The 20,036-nt window shown below is 39.6% G+C and overlaps 1 pseudogene; it reads left to right on the top strand.

Annotated features, from left to right (window-relative positions):
• The first annotated feature begins 18,390 nt into the window (after nt 1-18,390).
• Nucleotides 18,391-19,842, top strand: LOC149158885 (hydroquinone glucosyltransferase pseudogene; annotated as a pseudogene).
• Nucleotides 19,843-20,036: the final 194 nt, after the last annotated feature.

The raw sequence follows: 20,036 nt of genomic DNA on the forward strand, positions 1-20,036 counted from the left end.
ATTTGGATTCAATCGGTAAGGCCATTGCTTAACTGGCTTCGCGTCCGGTTTAAGGTTGATCCTCATCATCCCTAGGTCGCCAATTGTCCCCTTTAAGTCTGTGATTTTGGTCGGGAACAAGTCTTGATACTCTCGGAGTAACTCGACGACCTTATATACCGTAGTATCGTCCCAATAGTCTCCAAGTGTCGGATACTTTGGCTCTGCGTCATTACCAATGTTGACTTGCTTTGTTTTGAGCGGTGCAGTGACGTCAGGATCCTGAATTGATGGTCCTCGAACCTCGCGACATCCTTCAGTTTCTAGAATATTAATATTTCAGGGGTCATCGTCATCCTCCTCCGTTTGCAGATTATAACATTCTAAGGTACTGCTGAGCTGGGTTTCCCACGCTGGTTGAAGCACTTCCAGTGGCTCCTGTGGTATTCTAAAAATGGCGGCCTTTACTGCGTGCAGCGCGTCGTCCAAAATATCCGACCACCGGTCTTCAAATGTGAATGTTAACAAAAATCCTTCGCGCAAGATATCCCACTCGCTCGTACCATGTCGGAGTTTCATCTCAGTATACTAGTTCATGGGTATAACATCCAGGGTATGGTAGAATAAGTGTACCCATTCCGGTTGTGGTTCTTCCCCATAGGCTTTAGTCCATTTCGCGAGGTGCGCACACGGATCGTCTCGGCCATCGTATTTGTCTTCTAACCAGAGTTTCGGTTTCCCAAATCGTAGGCGCATCATCTGTCTGCATCCGCGCCAGTTTTCAAAAGTTTTTTGATGTGCTCCCCACCAGCGTGCAGGTGTTGCACGCAGTGCCCATTTCAATGCATCGAAACGCTGTTGTTCCGGTACTACACTTTCAAACTTACTCAAGAATTCATCCATCGTTGTCAATCCATCATATGTTGGTAGGTCGCGGCCCTGTGTTGTTACGCAACGTAGTGATCTCATCATCGTGTTGCAATTTAGCGTTGTTACTTCACTCAATCGATTGTGCCAGCACTCGTCTTCTTCATCTGAATCCGTGATGCAGGAGCTAGCACGCTCCCACGAGATCCTCCCATATGTAGTGGGGTTTACACAATCTTGATCTCACGCAGTTATCTTGTAAATACAATCCAATTCATCATCGCTTTCACCGTCGCGCACGGGTTCGGTGTAGCTCTCTCCTTCGGATGGGTCTAGCGGGACTACCACGCGTAGTGACTTGTTCTCGAATATCATCTTCATCTTCTCCAGGTTGATGACACCATTCATGTCAGTTGCCCAGTCTATTCCTAACAACGCGGGATAAGGATTACTGTCATCGATAATCTCTATTACCTCAAAGTTTGTCTGAGTGCTCGTGCCTTCGATATTAACTGTTACTCCTTACAACCTACCCATAGGCATGATCCTCTGTTGGTTTGCCATTTGTAATTGAATAGGGGACCACTACAACGCGGGCTGGCCCATGCATTCCTAGGTTTGCTTAGGTAACACATTCGCGTCCGAGCCCAAGTCCAGGATTACCTGATCCATTTCGTATTCGCCAATCTGTGCCGTCAATCTCATCTCCCTCCCAATGCGCACTGTATGCTTCCCCACTTTTCGAACTACGCATTGTTCTCCCGATCCCGCACACCGAGTGATCAGTTCTTGAAGTCCTTTAACTGCCTTATTGTCGCGCAACAACTTCATGCAGGTCTCCAAAAAGGTAGTAAGCATGGAAGGATCCACCCCCTTCTCTAGTTGGTCCTTACTACCTGAAGTGGAGGCTTCCGTGAAGCTCTTCTTAGTTTCCATAAACGTCTCTTTTGTGCGTTCCAAGTCAAACTCAGGTTCCTTTACAGGAGCCTTGCAAACCCATGTATCTTCCTCAAGCTGCTTCCCCTTATCTTCCCCTATGGTCGCGCCACTTCTGAGCATCATATTGACATTGGGGTCTTCTTCGCGGGGTTCAAATTTCATCATTTGGATATTCTGAGTAGGAGGAGAATGGAGTACCCCTCTCTTGTGCATCTGTGTGATCAGCGTAGGACAATCTATCATTTCATGATCAAACTATTCACAATATGAACAAGACATTCTCGTCGGGTTAGTACAATCATGGGCATTATGCCCTGGTCCTCTGCAATTATAGCAAATCAACTATCCGCGGCCCCTTCCTGGTCACATTCCTCCTCCTCCTCGACCTCGCCCCTGAAATCCAGCATGAGCCATTTCCGCGGCTGGGTATAGAGCTCGCGCTTCTGTCTACACCCTATACGCGGGGGTTTAATCCATCATTAGCTCGTAGTTGCGACAGGTGCGTTCGTCGTGACCTACCGACCTACAAAAATTACAAAACAGTTGTTGGGGAGTTTGTGTATACTTCTGCAATAGGTAACAATTGTCTGTCGTGTGTTTCCCTCCTATCTGACGGATCACACACCATAACGCTGATGTCGCGCTTGGTCTTGCCTGTGCTTCTGGTATCAACGGCATTGGCCCCCCTCCTGCCAAGTAGTTCGCGAACACTGGACAGTGATCCTTGTCGTGACCTTAACCTTTACATTTTATACACCATATTTCTTTGCACGCCTGTTATGAAACCAGTTCAAGAAAAGATAGATCAACGCCTTAGAATTCAGCCTCTTCGAGGGGGCAACCTCCTTTACATTACATAAATGAACAATTCTTGGATGATTCAAATGACAAAACCTCCTTTCTATATATAGGAGTCTAAGGAGTCACAATATAATCCAGCCATCCTAACAATAATAATATAAAGCCACAAAAATAACAATAGATGGATTCCATGGGGCACAGAAATAACAACATGGGGGTAATAGGGGCACAACAATATAAATAAGGGGTATAACTACAATAGTAATAGGGTAATCGCTAGTATTATAGGGACCCAACATGCCCCTCTCCTTCAAAAAAGTGTTGTCCTCAACGCTTGAGTAGTTCTGGATACTTCTGCATAAAATTCTCATCCTCCCATGTGGAATCTTCAGCGGATAAGTTCTTCCACTTGATAAGATACTCTGAAATTGATCGATTTCGTAGCTGTCGAGTTCTTGTTTCTGTGACCGCTTCCGGTTCCAATATAATTTTTCCTTCCTCGTCAAGTTCTGGCAATATTATTTGAACTGGGAGCTTGTCGCCTATAACCTTCTTTAAACATGAAACATGGAAAACTGGGTGCAATCGAGAAGCTGCAGGAAGCTCCAATTTGTATGCCATAGTACCAATCTTTTGCAACACCTTGTACGGACCATAATACTTTGGTGATAATTTATTATCCTTCTTAGCTTGCTTTAGGGACATTTGCTTATATGGTTGTAGCCGTAGGAATACCCAATCACCTACATCAAAACTTCTTTCACTGCGATGTTGATCTGCCTGTTGTTTCATTCTATTTTGTGCCAACATGAGGTTATCCTTTAAGAGTTGGAGGACTTGTTGTTGATGTTCGATGTGATGTTCCACTGCCTGAACCTTAGAATTTTCTCTTAAATATGATGTGATGGATGGTGGTTGATACCCATAAAGTGCCATAAATGGGGTCATTTTTGTTGCTATATGGAAGGAAGTGTTATACCACCATTCAGCCAGAGGCAACCATTTGACCCATTGTGTCTGTTTATCAGATACAAAGCAACGAAGATATCCTTCCAAACATTTGTTTACTATCTCAGTTTGCCCATCAGATTGAGGATGATAAGATGAGCTATGAGCTAACTGAGTACCAAGACAAGAAAATAATTATGTCCAAAAATTTCCAGTGAAAATGGGATCTCTGTCACTTACAATAATCTTTGGGTTTCCATGTAGCTTTTAAAGTCTGTCAACTACCACCATGATGACACTCTTTCCCTCAGACTTGGGTAAACCTGTGATAAAATCCATTGAAACCTCCTCCCAACGTTGGCTTGGAATGGATAAAGGTTGTAATAGACCCGGTGTCTTAATTGTTTCAACTTTATTTTGTTGGCAAACCAAACATTCCGCCACAAACTTTTGAATATCTGATTTAAGGCCATCCCAAAAAAATTCCTTCTTAACCCTGTGGTAAGTTTTTAAAAATCCTGAGTGCCCTCCTAAGGGAGAAGTGTGCAATTCCATAAGAATCTTTTGTTTTAGCTGGGAATTCTTACAGAGGTATAAGCGATCTTTGTACCATAACGAATCATTTTTCCAGCTAAATGTATCAGACGTACTGGAATCTTGTTGTAGCTTTCGAATAAGTGCCCACACTTCTTCATCATTCTTCCATTCCTCCCTTGCTTCGTTTATCCAATCTGGTTGGATAATAGAAATGGCGCACAACAATGCTTCCACATCCTCATCCTTTCTTGAGAGTGCATCTGCCACCACATTTTGCTTCCCTTTTTTGTAGATGATTTCAAAGTCATAACCCAACATCTTTGTGACCCACTTTTGTTGCTCTTCAGAGGATAATCTTTGTTCTAAAAAGTATTTAAGGCTATCATGATCCGTTTTTACCTTGAAGTGTCTTCCCATTAGGTAGGGTCGCCATTTCTTAAGTGCATGGAGTATTGCCAACATTTCCTTCTCATAAATAGCTTTGCTTAAAAACTTTCCCTTGATTGGACGACTTTCAAAAGCAATGGGTCTTTCATCTTGCATTAGAACAGCACCAATTCCATTTCCTGAAGCATCACATTTCACAATAAAGGTTTTTGTGAAGTCCGGTGTAGCTAAGACTGGTGCTTGGCACATTGCCTCTTTAAGATGTTCAAAGGCCTTTGTTGCTTCCGGAGTCCATGAAAATGCATCTTTCTTCAATAATGTTGTTAGAGGTGCTGCGATAATACCCTGTCAACCCAAGAAATCCTCGCAGATGCTTTATGGATGTGGGGATTTTCCATTCCTTAATGGCTTTAATTTTGCTAGGGTCTACCTTAACTCCATGAGATACAATATGACCCAAATATTCCACCTCCTGGACTCCAAAGAAACATTTGGATCTTTTTGCATATAATTGTTTCTCCTCCAATAGTTGTAGCACCTTGTCAACATGTTCAACATGATCCTTCCAAGACTTGCTGTAGATTAGTATATCATCAAAAAATACTAGCACAAATTTTCTAAGGAATGGTTTGAAAATTGAATTCATCAAACCTTGAAATGTTGAAGGTGCATTAGTAAGGCCAAAAGGCATGACCAAAAATTCATAATGACCCTCATGAGTTCTAAATGCCGTTTTCGGAATGTCTTCAATCTTCATTCTGATTTGATGATATCCCGAACGAAGATCCAACTTGGTGAAGTAAATTGATCCATGCAATTCATCCAGTAATTCATCAATGACAGGAATGGGGAACTTATCTTTAATAGTGAGCTTGTTGAGCTCCCTATAATCCGGACACATGCGCCATGATCCATCCTTCTTGTGCACCAATACTACTGGAGCAGAGAAAGAACTTTGACTTGGTTGAATTATACCAGCCTCTAGCATTTCTGCAACCATACGTTCAATTTCACTTTTTTGGACATAGGGATATCTGTACGGCCTGATGTTTGGAGGAACACTTCCTGGAATCAGATGAATAGCATGATCATGATCACGCATAGGTGGGAGACCTTTGGGAGTCTCAAATACCTTGGAATGATTGTCCAGGACTTTTTGGAGATCTGGAGAAATAGATGATTCCGATGTGGAAACATCTAGCGAACATAATTGTGCAATTACACCTCTTTGCTCCTTTTTTAGAAGCTTTGTCATACCATTAGAGCTGATTATCTTTCCTGGTTTCCCTGCAATACCCCTTAATTCAACTTCCTTTCCTTCCGTAGAAAATTTGATGAAAAGTTCTTGAAAATTAAAAGCTATTGTACCCAAGGATTGTAGCCATTGGACTCCTAGTACAACATCAGCACCTCCCATTGGAATGGAAAGCATTGGGCTAGTCAATACATATTCTCCCATGGATAGCTTGATATTATGGCACCTTCCAGAGCAATTTATTGTTCCTCCATTTGCAATCATCACTTGACACTCTGGTGCTGGATATAGGAAGCAATTCAATTCTTTTGCTACCCTACAATGAATAAAATTGTGGGTGCTTCCTGAATCAATCAACACTATTACCTTTTTCTTCTTGATTTGTCCTTCTATCTTGATGGTTTGAGGAGTGGTAATTCCCGCCAATGCATTACAAGATATGGTCGGATTTATTTTTTCTTCATCTAGGCTTTGTTCCTGGAGTATATCTTCTTTTTTGACCTTTCTTGCTCCTTTTCTTCTTCCTCTTCACAATCTATGTAGAATAATTTCTTCTCAGCACACTTATGACCTTTAGTGTATTTGCTATCACAACTGTAACAAAGCCCTTTTGCTCTTTTTTCTTCCAATTGTTGTGGTGTCAACCTTATAGGTTGTGGAAGACTAGGGGCAACAACACTTCCGTCTTTATAGTTGTGAGTGGTATGCTTCCTGGTTGCCATAATTTTGCTTTCCATTTTTCTTGCTAACCTGAATGCCTTCTCTAATGAATCAGGTTCCCAAAGGCGAACATCATGTTGGATATTATCCTTTAAAGACCCTATGAACACATCAATCCTATGCTCCTCTGGAATATCTTTTACCCTTATGTTCAATTTTTGGAACTCCTCAATGTGCTCCATTACTGAACCCTTTTGTTTGAGACTTATCAATTGGCTAAAAAAAGTGTTGCTTTTTGTATCTTCATAATGTGCTATCAATTCTTCCGTAAAAATTGCCCAAGTGATAAATTGTTTACGAGAGCAAAGCCATTGATACCATACAAACTGATTTGGTTCCAAATATACAGTTGCCATACGTACCTTTTGTGTGTTTTGCACATTATTGAGATCGAAGAACTGCTCCATCTGTAATATCCATGTGGCGGGATCCTTGCCATCAAACTTCCTCATATCGATTTTTGGAATATGGTGGGTCTTCGATCCAACATTAGAGTCTATGGAATCATGATTAACATTACTTTTGTTCACATCATGAGTTTCCTTTACAACCTTTTCACCATTAGTAAGTATTTCTTGTAGAAAATTTGTCAAAACTGTCTTCAAATCTACCATGTCTGTCTTCAAATTTGTCTTCAAATCTGCCATGTCTCTCTTCAAATTTGTCTTCGAATCATCCATCTTAGCTTCCATGCCCTTTATCTTAGATTCCACACCATTTATCTTAGATTCCACGCCATTTATCTTAGCTTCTGTTAGCTTTTGTGAGCGTGACATTTGTTGCACTTGTTCTTGTAATTTTGATATATCATGTAGCATTTCTTCCTCTTCTTCATGAGTCATGCTAGAGCTTTCAGGTTCCTTACTAGGTGTTTGCATTTTCTTTCCTCGGGGCATCAGTTACCGATAATAATGCTTTACTATGCCCTTTGAATTCCGTTAAACCAAGCTTACGCAAAAATTTAAAAAAAAACTACACACCTTTTTTCACTTTGTAGAAGCCTGATATTGAGTCTGATGTATCTCTGTAATTTCGGATCATCCAGTTCTGAAATTGCGACCTATAGTAGCCTTCTGCGTCCTCTTTCCAATGCCACAAGTCTGACCCAAATTGGATTCTCCAAGGAAGAGTTATGTGAAATCTCCCACAGTGACTTGCTTCTAGACTAGTTCAGTAGAGCGAACTTGTACGACGTGCCACGAGTCACTGTTTCAACCTTTGGATCTTAAACATACATACAACTACAGTCCGTCATCTTTCTGTACCTTCTTTCGAAATTTCAATCCGATCCCCAGAGAGAAAGTTATGATGATTTTCCCCAGGTCACCTGTTTTGAATGTAATTCAGGAGTCTGCAAAAATACCAACTTCCTCAGATCATATCTCCGCAAATATCGCGCGAAAAGCTCTGAAATTCGGACCCAAGGTTCAGCGCGATTTCTTCTCAAATGGGTTTTTTTTGCGACTTCTGAAACGTCATAGAAAAAAGTTATAGCGAAAATGCCACGATGACCTGTTTGGAGCAGCGAAACCCTAGAATCCAAAGCTCTGATACCAAATGTTATGAAACCAGCTCAAGAAAAGATAGATCAACGCCTTAGAATTCAGCCTCTTCGAGGGGGCAACCTCCTTTACATTACATAAATGAACAATTCTTGGATGATTCAAATGACAAAACCTCCTTTCTATATATAGGAGTCTAAGGAGTCACAATATAATCTAGCCGACCTAACAATAATAATATAAAGCCACAAAAATAACAATAGAGGGATTCCATGGGGCACAGAAATAACAACATGGGGGTAATAGGGTCACAACAATATAAATAAAGGGTATAACTACAATAGTAATGGGGTAATCGCTAGTATTATAGGGACCCAACAACGCCTCTGGCCGCGGTACCCTGTCATGCTTCAAACTTTGCATTTCCAAGCATAGATTATGTAGTTACGCGTGGATTTGTTGAACTCCCAACCCAGAATCTTGTATCGAAGTCTCATGCAACCTCATCGCCATTTCCAATGCTTCAGCCTGGGTTGAAAGCTTCTGCTATGACAGCATCGTCCTCAGGTGCGGTGTCAAAGATGCCACAAACCATGTGCGGTGTTGCGCATCTGTGAGCATCATATTAGCCTCGCAGATCGTACTCTTCAGTCGATGATCCAGATCCCAGGGGGCCTCGCCCAGGGGCATCGCAATCTCTTTAAACCCAATGATTGACTGTGTCTCAGACTTTGGTCAACTAAATTTTCTGTTCAGCGCATTCTGGATCTCGGCTATCCCCGCGTTTGGGTGATCGTTCTAGTGCTTGATATACCAAGTCAACGCGCAATCCTGCAATGCACTCACCAAGGTAGCCTTCTTGATGTTATCATCTGTTACCCCTTGTGCTTCCCACACTGCTCTTACCACAAACCAGAACTGATATGGGTCCTCATTTCCTACTCCTCTGAACACGGGTAGCTTAATCGCGTTCGCCATGCTCAATAGTGGGAATGACAAAGGTGGAGTGGGAGGAGATGGAGGTGAGGGAGGTGAAGTGGGTGATGGCGTGAGTGGAGGTGGTAGCTGCAGAATTCGCTGCTTTATCAACCTCAGCGCACTCCTTGGGGAGAATCGAGCGCACTCTTCCTCGCTTTCTTACAACAGTGAAATTAGGGGATTGTTTTCTAATTCCTCGCTTCCTTTGTAAATCTTTCCGCTCCGTGTCATTCCAAACATTAATGAATTCGCATAACCCGCTTTTCACATAACAGCATCTTAATCCAGGTGTTCAAAGATTTGATGTACTTACCCCGCGGTCCTTTGAGAAACCGTCGTTCTGCTTCACTATAACTCACGGTGGTGTCTATCACGAACTCAGTGATAAATCCCCCTATTATCCGGTCGAGCCAGTGATCCACAGCTCTCGCGATCTTATTTTCTGATGCCTCTAACCTGTGCACCAACTCTGGAGTCCACACTATTGGTTGGTCAAGCTTATATCTTCCCTGACTGTCAGCTAATCTCGCGATCCAATCATACAGTTCTGTTGGAAAGGATATGAAGAAAATCTTGTGGATTTCCGTATATATGTAGCGATCCAGCCACCTTTTCTCAGACATCTGCGGAGTTCGGTTTTCCTGTGTCACGAACTCGTGAATCTTGAGATCTAACCACTCTTCAATTTCCTTCTTCCTTGGGTTCCAGTGTTCCGACATTAAACATCCCTTAGGCAGATCCTAGTCACAACAACGGAACCATTTGTTGGCTATTTGGGGCCTGACCCAGGTTCAGTAGTGAGTTTAGCCAAGCAAATCTCAGTACTACCGGCCCTTTCGGCAATAGTCCGCGGAGCGCAGACTGAAGTCTCACCCGAGGTAGTATGGGAGGGTATTGGAATCAGATTTTCACACCCTAAGGATGTGTAGATGTGGAGGATCGGTGGTCGATCTAGCCTTTACACTTATTAGATTACGCGTACCCAACAGCGTCTGGTTTTCTGCCTTCACACAGCGTCCGCTGTAGTGCGATTAGCACTTCTAAATAGGTTCTTCCTTAATTAGGTCCTGTTTAATTATTAGGCGAATTCTCAATCATAAACATACATATAAGTGCGCGCAGATAAATAAGCAGATAAAAATAACATGCAGTCACAAATCCATAAACCAAAGGCACAATATGTCAAATCTGATCTTTATTATTAATGTCTTCTTAGCTTGATCCAATACAGACTCGACTCCTTCCTGCGCACTCAGCTGTAGGGCGCACTCCGCTGCGGACTCTACTAGGCCTCTGCGCACTCAGCGGCAAAGCCTCTACCCTACTACTATGACCCAATACCTTCAGATCTACTCATATTCTCTGTTCAGATCTTCGCATCTCGCTATTACATCCCAAAAGATTCCAGACTCAAGACTCAAAAACTTGTTTTTACCGTTAGAGCCTCACTCTATTTATACAATCCAGGGCCACACACTATATTAAATTTACCTTATTTCAGGGCGAACAACCCTAGACTCTTACTCTCCGCGCCCGCATTTCGCGAGATCTTTATATTACATGGACCCAAAACTCAGGCTTTAAGCCCCAAAAACTCGCTATGGGGGCTCCGCTGACCAACAGGTTATTCACAGAAAAATGGCAGAGCATTCAGCTAGGTTATGACAAAACAAAATTCGATAGACCAACATATCAAATACTTATACAAAATGGTCAAAACATAGTTCGAATTAGGGTGAAACAATAGTCGCCTGCAAAATTAAGTTCCGGGCATTGATAGGTTTGAAATGACACAGAGGGTCGAGTACTGGCAACACAGAGTGGAGTAATGTTCGGCCTAAACAATGAGAAAATATTCCCTCCAAATTATTCACTCATAGCTATAGGCCAAATGTTGGACGCATAGCACACCACTAAAACCAATGTTGCCACATAATCGCAATGACCTATTAAGCATTTATTACCAACCCTTTCAAACATGAATGTTTCGTAATATGATATGGCTATCAGTGGTTAAGTTCAAATGCATAGGAGGTTGATGAAAATCAAACATCAAAATCAAATAAACCACATTCAGATTGCATAAGCCATTAATCACTAGTTTCAATCCTTGGTTAAAAAAATCGAGATTATATGAAATTCAAAAACCTGAAATACCACATGCCATATAGTTGAACCTAATTTGAATTATTACAAGTTACTAACATAAATAGTTCCCTAATGAGGATATTGAGATTATGAATAATGGTGTTTGTAAAAAATATGTAAACAAAAAGTGTATCCCAAGTCTTAAGAAAGCATAAATCAAACACCAAGTAGCATATAGTAAAAAATCAGCGTTACGAATCACGATAAAATCCAGGACTTTGAAAATACTAAAATGAGTCATGGAGTCTATGTAAAGAAACTTGTTGCAAACACATTCCAAGGCACATTCCAATAGCCATAAAATTTGAAGACCTTTGTCATTTATAGAAAAAATTAACGCTTTGAAAGAATATGAAATTGATGTTCAAAATCAACCAAGCAATCAAATAACCTAGAAAGCCGATACAAACAAATGGGGGGCCATTCATTTAGAGAAAATAAAAGGGGGTTATTGGGCAGCCAACAAATTCCTATAATAGGAAGGCATTCTTGCCTTTTCATTCTTGTCATCGTTTCAATTTATTTTCTTCTCTTACTCTTTACCATTTTCTAATCTTCCAATTCTTGATTTTCCTCTTTCTCTTGAATCTTATTTTCCCTTATTTTCTTCTATTTTTATTTCTTTTTAACTTCTCATTAATCTTATTCCCCTTTTCCTCACTATATCTATTCTCATCTTTATTCTTGTTTGAATTTACACTTATTTATATATTTACAATTAGCCCTCTTACCTAATTTATTAATCTAGATATCTATTTCTTCGTTTAATTTATTTGATTCAATAAAAAGTTTTTAAATTGTTAATTTATTAATCTAGATATCTATTATATTTCATCTTTTGTTTACTTTTTCTTAGTTACCCTAATTCCACCTCATGCTTTTATTTTCTTCATTTAATTTATTTAATTCAATAAAAATTTAGTTATTTATTTCTTTAATTAATGAATTATTCAATCTAGCCCTCATCTTTATTCTTGTTTGAATTTACACTTAATTATATATTTACAATTAAACCTCTTACCTAATTTATTAATCTAGATATCTATTATATTTCAGCTCCTGTTCCCTTTTTCTAAATTACCCTAATTCCACCTCTTGCTTTTATTTTCTTCATTTAATTTATTTAATTCAATAAAAAGTTTTTAAATTGTTTATTTCTTAAATTAATGATTTATTCAATCTAGCCCTTTTTCCCCTTTTCCTCACTCTTTTTTTAACCCTTAATTACTAATTGACTTTTTTTAATTAATGAATTATCATATTTCAATTCAAAACTTTTGACATACCCTTCTTTAAGAGATATTTTGATTAATTTATTCCTTTAACCCTAAAAGCCCTTGTCCTCATTCTTTATTTTTTAACCCTTAACTACTAATTGACTTTTTTTAATTAATGAATTATCATATTTCAATTCAAAACTTTTGACATACCCTTCTTTAAGAGATATTTTGATTAATTTATTCCTTTAACCCTAAAAGCTAATTGATATTATCAATTATCCTTTATTTAAGGTTTATTAGTATTTATTTGATATCATTCTTCTTTCTGATCATGATGGGTGGAATGTCCACCTGAAACATCATGCAAAATTATCAATTATCCTTTTATTTAAGGCTCATTAGCACTCATTTGTTATCATTCTTCTTTCTAGTCATGATAGTTGGAATGTCCACCCAAACATGATGCAAGATTAAAAGATTAAAAATCCTATGCATAGTTCATCTAGAAATCCTCTTAAAAAAATAACTATGACAATCTTCACTTTCTTAAGGCCTTCATGTCGACTCATTTAATGTGCACTATACAACGATTATAAAACTGTTAAAATTAACCTAGTTCGGTGGAAAATACAACAACAACAAAAAACCTAATGAAATCTTCACTTTCTTAAGGCCTTCACTGTTGACTCATTTAATGTACAATATAAAATGATTATAAAAATGTTAAAATTAACCTAGTTGGGTGGAAAAAACAACAAAAAAATACCTAATTAAGACCTCGTGGAAAAAACAAAAAAAACTAATTAAGACCTAGCTCGTGGAAAAACAAAAGAAAACCTAATTAAGACCTAGTTGGGTGGAAAAAACAACCCAAAAAAACCTAATTAAGACCTAGTTGGGTGGAAAAAACAACCAAAGAAAACCTAATTAAGACCTAGTTGGGTGGGAAAAAACAACAAAAAAAAAACCTCATTAAGACCTAGTTGAGTGGAAAAAACAAAAAAACAAAAAAATTAAGAACATAATATTAATTGAAATTAAGACAATACATAAAACATTTCAAGCACGACACGCAAGCTCAATTGAAACACGTGATAGTTAAAAGCTCGTTCATTTCTCTCACCATGACTTCGGCGTTTATACAAAATTTGGTGCTCCGAGAGCAATAAACAATGATTATATTAAATGTATGCTCTCACATGGTTACATAAATTCAAAAGCCGAGAAATATTCGATGAGAGCACCAAGTTCAGCAACCCCAACATGCATGAGCATTAACTCTTACTAATTGGGCCAAATCTATGGTGGTGAGTTGATAGAGTTTGAACTCCCGTGTCAATAGATCTATCAAGTGCATGGTCGAGTCGATTGATCCAAAGTGAAATTATCGCATAATGTATCAGTTGTCACATTGTCGCTAACCAATTCCACACACCCACTTCAGTTATGCTTGGAGTGATGATATGTCTAGCACCAACTAGAAACGGACACACTAAAATAAGCATTAAGATTTTGGTTAATTATTGGTAGCATTAAACAAATAGTGCACGCTAGCTAAACTCAATACATCATGTGACTCAACCATGTCGAAGTCCCTACAAATCAACGAGTTGGCCACCAACAATTCTTAAACCATCAAATACCAAAAGGTTGCACGTTTAGAAGAATCATTTCAAGTGTGAATATTAGCAACTGCCTATGTATACCAAGGCCAAAAGGAACCCTAACAAACCTTTGATTGGATGCATATGCCCCTATTCATACCATAGGTAGCAAGCTTTGGGTGACAACAACTCCTACCCCATGTTTAGAGGTATAAGCACTGGCAATTAGTCAAATAAAATTAAGTCGTACACAAAAGCCCAACTATTGACCTTTTGCCAACCCCACTATCACCACCATCTCTTGTATCTATGGTGTCCAAATGTTTAAACGCAAGGTGAAACTCATTCAAAGTCTTCCGCTTTGTATTGCGGTGCTCTATAAACAAGACTCACTCTGGTGCAATTGGTTTTATCAATTGTGTGCAGTTTTTGGTGCCTAATGGGGACACTTACACAAGGGTGGCCTGGTGCTACGTTTGTTCATTAGAACATAAGCCTTTCCTTGCAACCAAGATCCAATCCTCTTTATTAGCGTATAGGCATGGAGCTTAACTCTCTTGACGGCCCTAGGGTTTTGATAGTGGATAGTGGGCTCTTAGCCATAAGAAATTAGTGCTTGATGTAGTGATCAAGGTTTTGGCAATGGGCACAAGTACTTAAGAAACCGATATACCGCACACTTGGATGAATGACCATATCTTTGAACTGAATATCAATGAATTCCTTTACGTCAACAAATTAACTTTTACCCAAATGTGCCATTGGATCTTGGGTAAAAGACTACCTCTTCTTCATGGCACACAAATTCACCTATGGGTTATGCTGCCCTTTCAATGAAACACTACAATTGTAATGGCAACCTAGGTATTTCTACCATCACTAGAGAACGAAGGTCAACAAAAAAATTTGTTGAACATTTTTCAATGTAAAAAGAAAAGATAAGTAGCATATTCCAAAAGACCCTAGGCATGAAGAAACCTTTGGTCATATCAAAAATACTCTTAATATGCCAACCATAGGGCTCCCATGTGCTACATCATGAGCATGAAGAAACCTTTGGTCATATCACAAATATTCTTAATATGCCAACCATAATCTAAACCTTAATCATACCCTGAAAATAGCTTATCATGTAATATGCCAACCATAGGGCTCCCAAGAACTTCTAATCCAAGCCTTAATCATACCCTGAAAATAGCTCATCGGGGAATTTTGGCTATGGTCAAAACAATCTTCTTCATGTTTATAAATTGACATTTGCATAAAGAGTAAGCACAAGTCCAAATGCATTACCTCGTGAGAGAAATTGGATACAAACTGTTGTGCTTTCTCCAACACCATTATCCTCTACGGATGGGTTCAGAAACATGACATCTTATATGTATATGTGTGTAACATCCATAATGAGACCAGCATTTTACACAGATCTTCAAGATTTATCCGAAACACTTTTAATGCCCCATCACCAAATATATAATCCTTTGATGTTTTTGTGTTTATACATTAAAAGAATGTAACCACGCATACAGGATAATAAGTTGCAAAAAGACTAGTCCCACTTCACATAGGCTAGAGAAATACAAGTCTACCTTTGGTATGAAGAACCTAGAAAACAAAAGGATCGAGAAGGTGTCTTGGAACCATTTATATCCACTTAACATCTGGTTTGAAATACTAGCGAGAGCATAGGCATAGTACATGGTTGTTAGCCAAGAAACATGTGAAGCTATCTGGATGAGAAAGATCCTTGTTGGGTTATTTGGTCAGATGATGGATCCTATAGTGATTTACTGTGACAACTAGAGTTGTATCAAACTCTCTAAGAATTCAGTTTTTCATGATCGGTCCAAACATATTGACATTCGGTATCACCATCTACGAGATTGTGTAAAGGAGAATCATGTTTTTGGAATACATTCCTATAGAGGAACAAGATGCAGGTATTTTGACAAAAGCATTGTCAAAATGCAAATTTGAGTTCCATAGAGGCAAGATTAGGGTAGAAAATAATCTCTTTCTTGCTGAGAGGGAGTGTTGAAAATGAAACAAGAAATTACTAATTTAATTTTCCATTGAATTAAATTAGGAGAAAATCGAAATTCTACAGCACAAGACAACTTGAATGAGTTAACTGAGTTGTTATCACTCAATTAACTTAGTTAATTCGAGTTGAGGACTTAACTTGAGTTGTTTACAATGATTCTTAATTTTTAGGAGCCTAGGTTGAGTTAATTTCAGTTGTAACAGTTTAATTCAGTTAAATTGAGTTAAGTTAAGTTAAACTAATTCCAATTGTTGGAGGAATTAGTAGGAGGTCTAGCAGTGGGGTGCAACTTTAGTATTCAACCAATTAACTGATGAATCAACCTTAATTAACTCATGCATGCAAAGAATTTGAGTTACCCAGTTGAGATTCGAGTTCAAGGGAAGTGTACTATCAATTGTAGACAATTCCAAATTATACAGATGGCACATGCAGTTAGACAAGGGGCCTACATGGATTGCACAATGGAATTTCCCTAATTAATAATTGGCTAATTCCTTGAGGAACAACACAAGGAAATATGGACTTGGGCAGGCTTGGATTTGGTTAAGTATTGACATAGCTTGTCTAGGAAGCAGTGAGATAGGTTATACTAGTGCAGAGGTTGCTCGGGCTTGAGCAATCATTGTATTTTTTTCTCTATTTTCTGACTAATGCAATATAGATAGAAAGGGGTTTTGAGAATTTGTTTTCCCCTTAGATAAATCTCTGAGCATATGTGATTGAATCTTGTCTCATGTTTATGTTGTGATTTCTCTATCGTTTAATTGTTTCCGTTGATGAGTAGAGTAGATTCAAGTATTTTGTTTTAGCAAATAACATAAGCAGTTTGAATCTACAAGGAATTTCTACACAGTGTTATGTCTCGGCTTTTGTACTGTATTGGTCGCATTGGTATTGTTGGTCTTTGCATGGGGTTATTGCACATGGTGTAGGTCAAATTCAGGGAGCATCGGGTCTTATTTTCTCGATTGAGTTTCTTGGGTTCATGTGTTTGTTGTGGGGACTTATATTGAAAGGGGAGCTTCAACACCTAGGATGTATGGCTCACCCTCTAGTGGTATATCGCTCTATTAGGTTTCGTAGGGTTGAAATTCGGTTGGTCAATCATGTCATTGTTTGGTGGGTTGAGAAGTTTCAATTATGTTTCTCCGTAAGGGACCTCGATAAGTGGAAAGTGGGTGTTGAGCATAGTATAGCCTTTTTTAGAGGTGGGTCTTTCTTATGGTGATCTGTGTGGAGGACTACATCACTCTTATGTGATTGTAGCTACCAGGGGTGTATTTCTTATTGTGTCATTGACAAGTTGAACATGACTCACCAGTGAGGTTGGACAAGGAAAGGAACTAGTGAAACGGGGTAGTCGAACAAGTCTCATGGGGTCGATTCTACTCGTAGTGAGGACATTTTCCTTCATCCAACTAGGTTATCTATCTCTCCAGAACATGATCTTAGCTAGGATAATATTGGAGACCTAATCCAAAAAATCAAAGTGGTTGTGACTCAGCTCACCAGGGATAGACATGATGACATAAATGCAATTATTTCCTTTCTAAATGATCTTCAACACTACCAGTGGTACATACAAAATAGACTGGGAAACTTGCAAAAGGGACAATGGAGGCTACAGGAAAAGTTGGACCGTTTAGAGGGTCATATAGCTCGTATGGAGAATCATGTCAATGCAAGTTCAAGCCTCCATAGTTACATGGTTCACAAGCAGAAAATCTTGCTCTAATAACTTCATAAGATGCATAATGACTCTTTAATATTTGTTAATTTATTAGTATTTTGGTTATCAATCTCTTTCCATTTCTAAATAATTAAAACCTTTTGACAATGTATACTCATTTTTCATAACTATTTATTAACCAACAAATATGGGAAAAATAAAACCAATAAAATTTTAACTATTTTTTATTTTCCATAAATAAAAAAATTCAGTTAAAAAGAAACATTTAATCTGAATCCATATGGATCCTTTTCCATAAATAAAAAGTTTCAATTAAAAAAACACCATTTAATTTGAATCCATACTTCAAACCTAATACCAATCTTATAACACTCTGCGTCTTACTCAAAAGCTCCAAAAATTGATCTAAAAAACAACAACAACAAAACATTTTTAAAAAATAGCCCTTCAAGCACCACCCCCGACCAAACCCCACGTATATATATATATATCGCATACGAATCTTTCCGAGAAAAACTAAGTTGTTTAAGATGGGCCTCGCAGCTGCATCTTCTAATGCAAAGTCAACAAATGAATAAAAAAATCACCATTAATTGGCTGTAGCTCTTTTGGCTTGGCTGGTTTAGGATTGTTTAGTTTTGGCTCGTTTCCCGAGTTAGTGTACAACGCAAGCATGTAAATTTATTTTATAACTATAATTTCTGCTTTTTCTTAACAGAACCCACCCTCCAAATCTGGGCATTTGCCAGTTGAATTACAGAGACATTGATGGAGTGGCAAGAGCAGAGCCAAAAGCCTTATGTCGCAATATTCCCAGGATTTGGGTCGGGCCATCACATCCCACTGCTCGAGTTTGCAAAGCGGCTGACTGTCGACCATGGCTTTTCTGTCATCTTCTTCACCGCCAAATGGATGGGAGCCTCTCCTCACCAAAACTTGCCGTCTTTGTCTGCAGGCATGATCCGCTACATAGAGCTCCCTGATGTTCAGATCGAGGGGGATGATGCGGAGATGCAATTTTTGGTACGCATGCCCCTATTATTGGAGAAAGCTAAACTATTAGTGGAAGAAGCTCTCAGATCCTCTTCGATTCCCATCTGCGCTTTCATAATCGACTTTTTCTGCACACCCATGTTGGATGTCGCCTCCAAATTAGCAATACCTTCCTACATATTTTTCACTTCTCCGGCTTCTCTCTTCTGCATCATGCTCTACCTTCCAACACTTGTCCACAACATTGAAATCTCCTTCAAAAATGTGGATTTCCCGATCGAAGTGCCGGGCCTTCCGCCGATTCCGGGAATAGATTTGCCAAGCCATCTTCAAGACAGATCTGATATTTCGTTCAACTGGTTCGTTCAGCATTCCCTTCGGCTTCACGAAGCGCGTGGAATTCTGATAAATACATGCCAGGAAATGGAACCGGAACAAGTAAAAGCTCTCAAGGAAGGAAAGGTTCTGAGCGCTGCCGAAATGTGCCCTTTCATTTATCCCGTTGGGCCTCTCATATCTTCTTCGTCTCTGTCGGAATCTGAAGATAAGTTTGAGGAGGAGGGCTGCTTGAAATGGCTAGACCGCCAGCCCGCCTCGTCAGTTCTGTTCGTTTCTTTCGGGAGCCGCGGCACCCTGTCGGAGAATCAGATTCAGGAACTTGCTTTGGAGCTAGAAGCCAGCGGGCAGCGCTTCCTTTGGGTGTTGCGTAGGGAGCCTCCTCCACCAACTGAATCCACGATGACGGCCGAAGCAGACATGAGGGAGGTTCTACCTGAGGGTTTCAAGACTCGAACCGATGACCGCGGACTTGTGGTGGATTCATGGGCGCCTCAGATTGGTGTCCTCTCGCATCCATCCACCGGCAGTTTCCTTTCTCATTGCGGCTGGAATTCAATGATAGAAAGCATGTTACATGGAGTGCCGATGATCGCTTGGCCTCTCTTCTCTGAGCAGAGAATGAATGCCTTCTTTCTAGTGAAGGAGATGAAGGTGGGCATTGAAGCGAGGAAGGGGGCAGATGGATTGGTGAAGAGAGAGGAAATGGAAAGAGCGGCGAGGGAAGTAATGGAAGGAGATGGGGGGATGGAAATGAAGGAGACGATGGAAGAATTGATGGGGAAGGCCAGATATGCAATGGCGGATGGAGGAAGTTCATACAACGCCATGGCTACCGTGGTTTCTGCTTGGAAGGAAACGGATGCCACTAACACACCCTCCGCTCCTTGAATTGCAATGTCTCGCTCGCTTGGGACCGACAGTTTTTGAATTTAAGTGCATCGCTGCCCTGAGATTAAGTCGGATCCCAATTTTCCAGAATCCCAGGGACAAGGCGAGCTTAATATCCAGGTGGTGGCATCGTCCATGTCTGCAGTGACGTTTTAAAAATCATTCCCCCACCTAGCTTATATATATTAATCACT

This window comes from Pinus tabuliformis, chromosome 5_2 (assembly GCF_031772625.1).
Source record: "Pinus tabuliformis cultivar Carrire ecotype Pingquan chromosome 5_2, CPIR1, whole genome shotgun sequence".
Lineage (NCBI taxonomy): Eukaryota > Viridiplantae > Streptophyta > Pinopsida > Pinales > Pinaceae > Pinus > Pinus tabuliformis.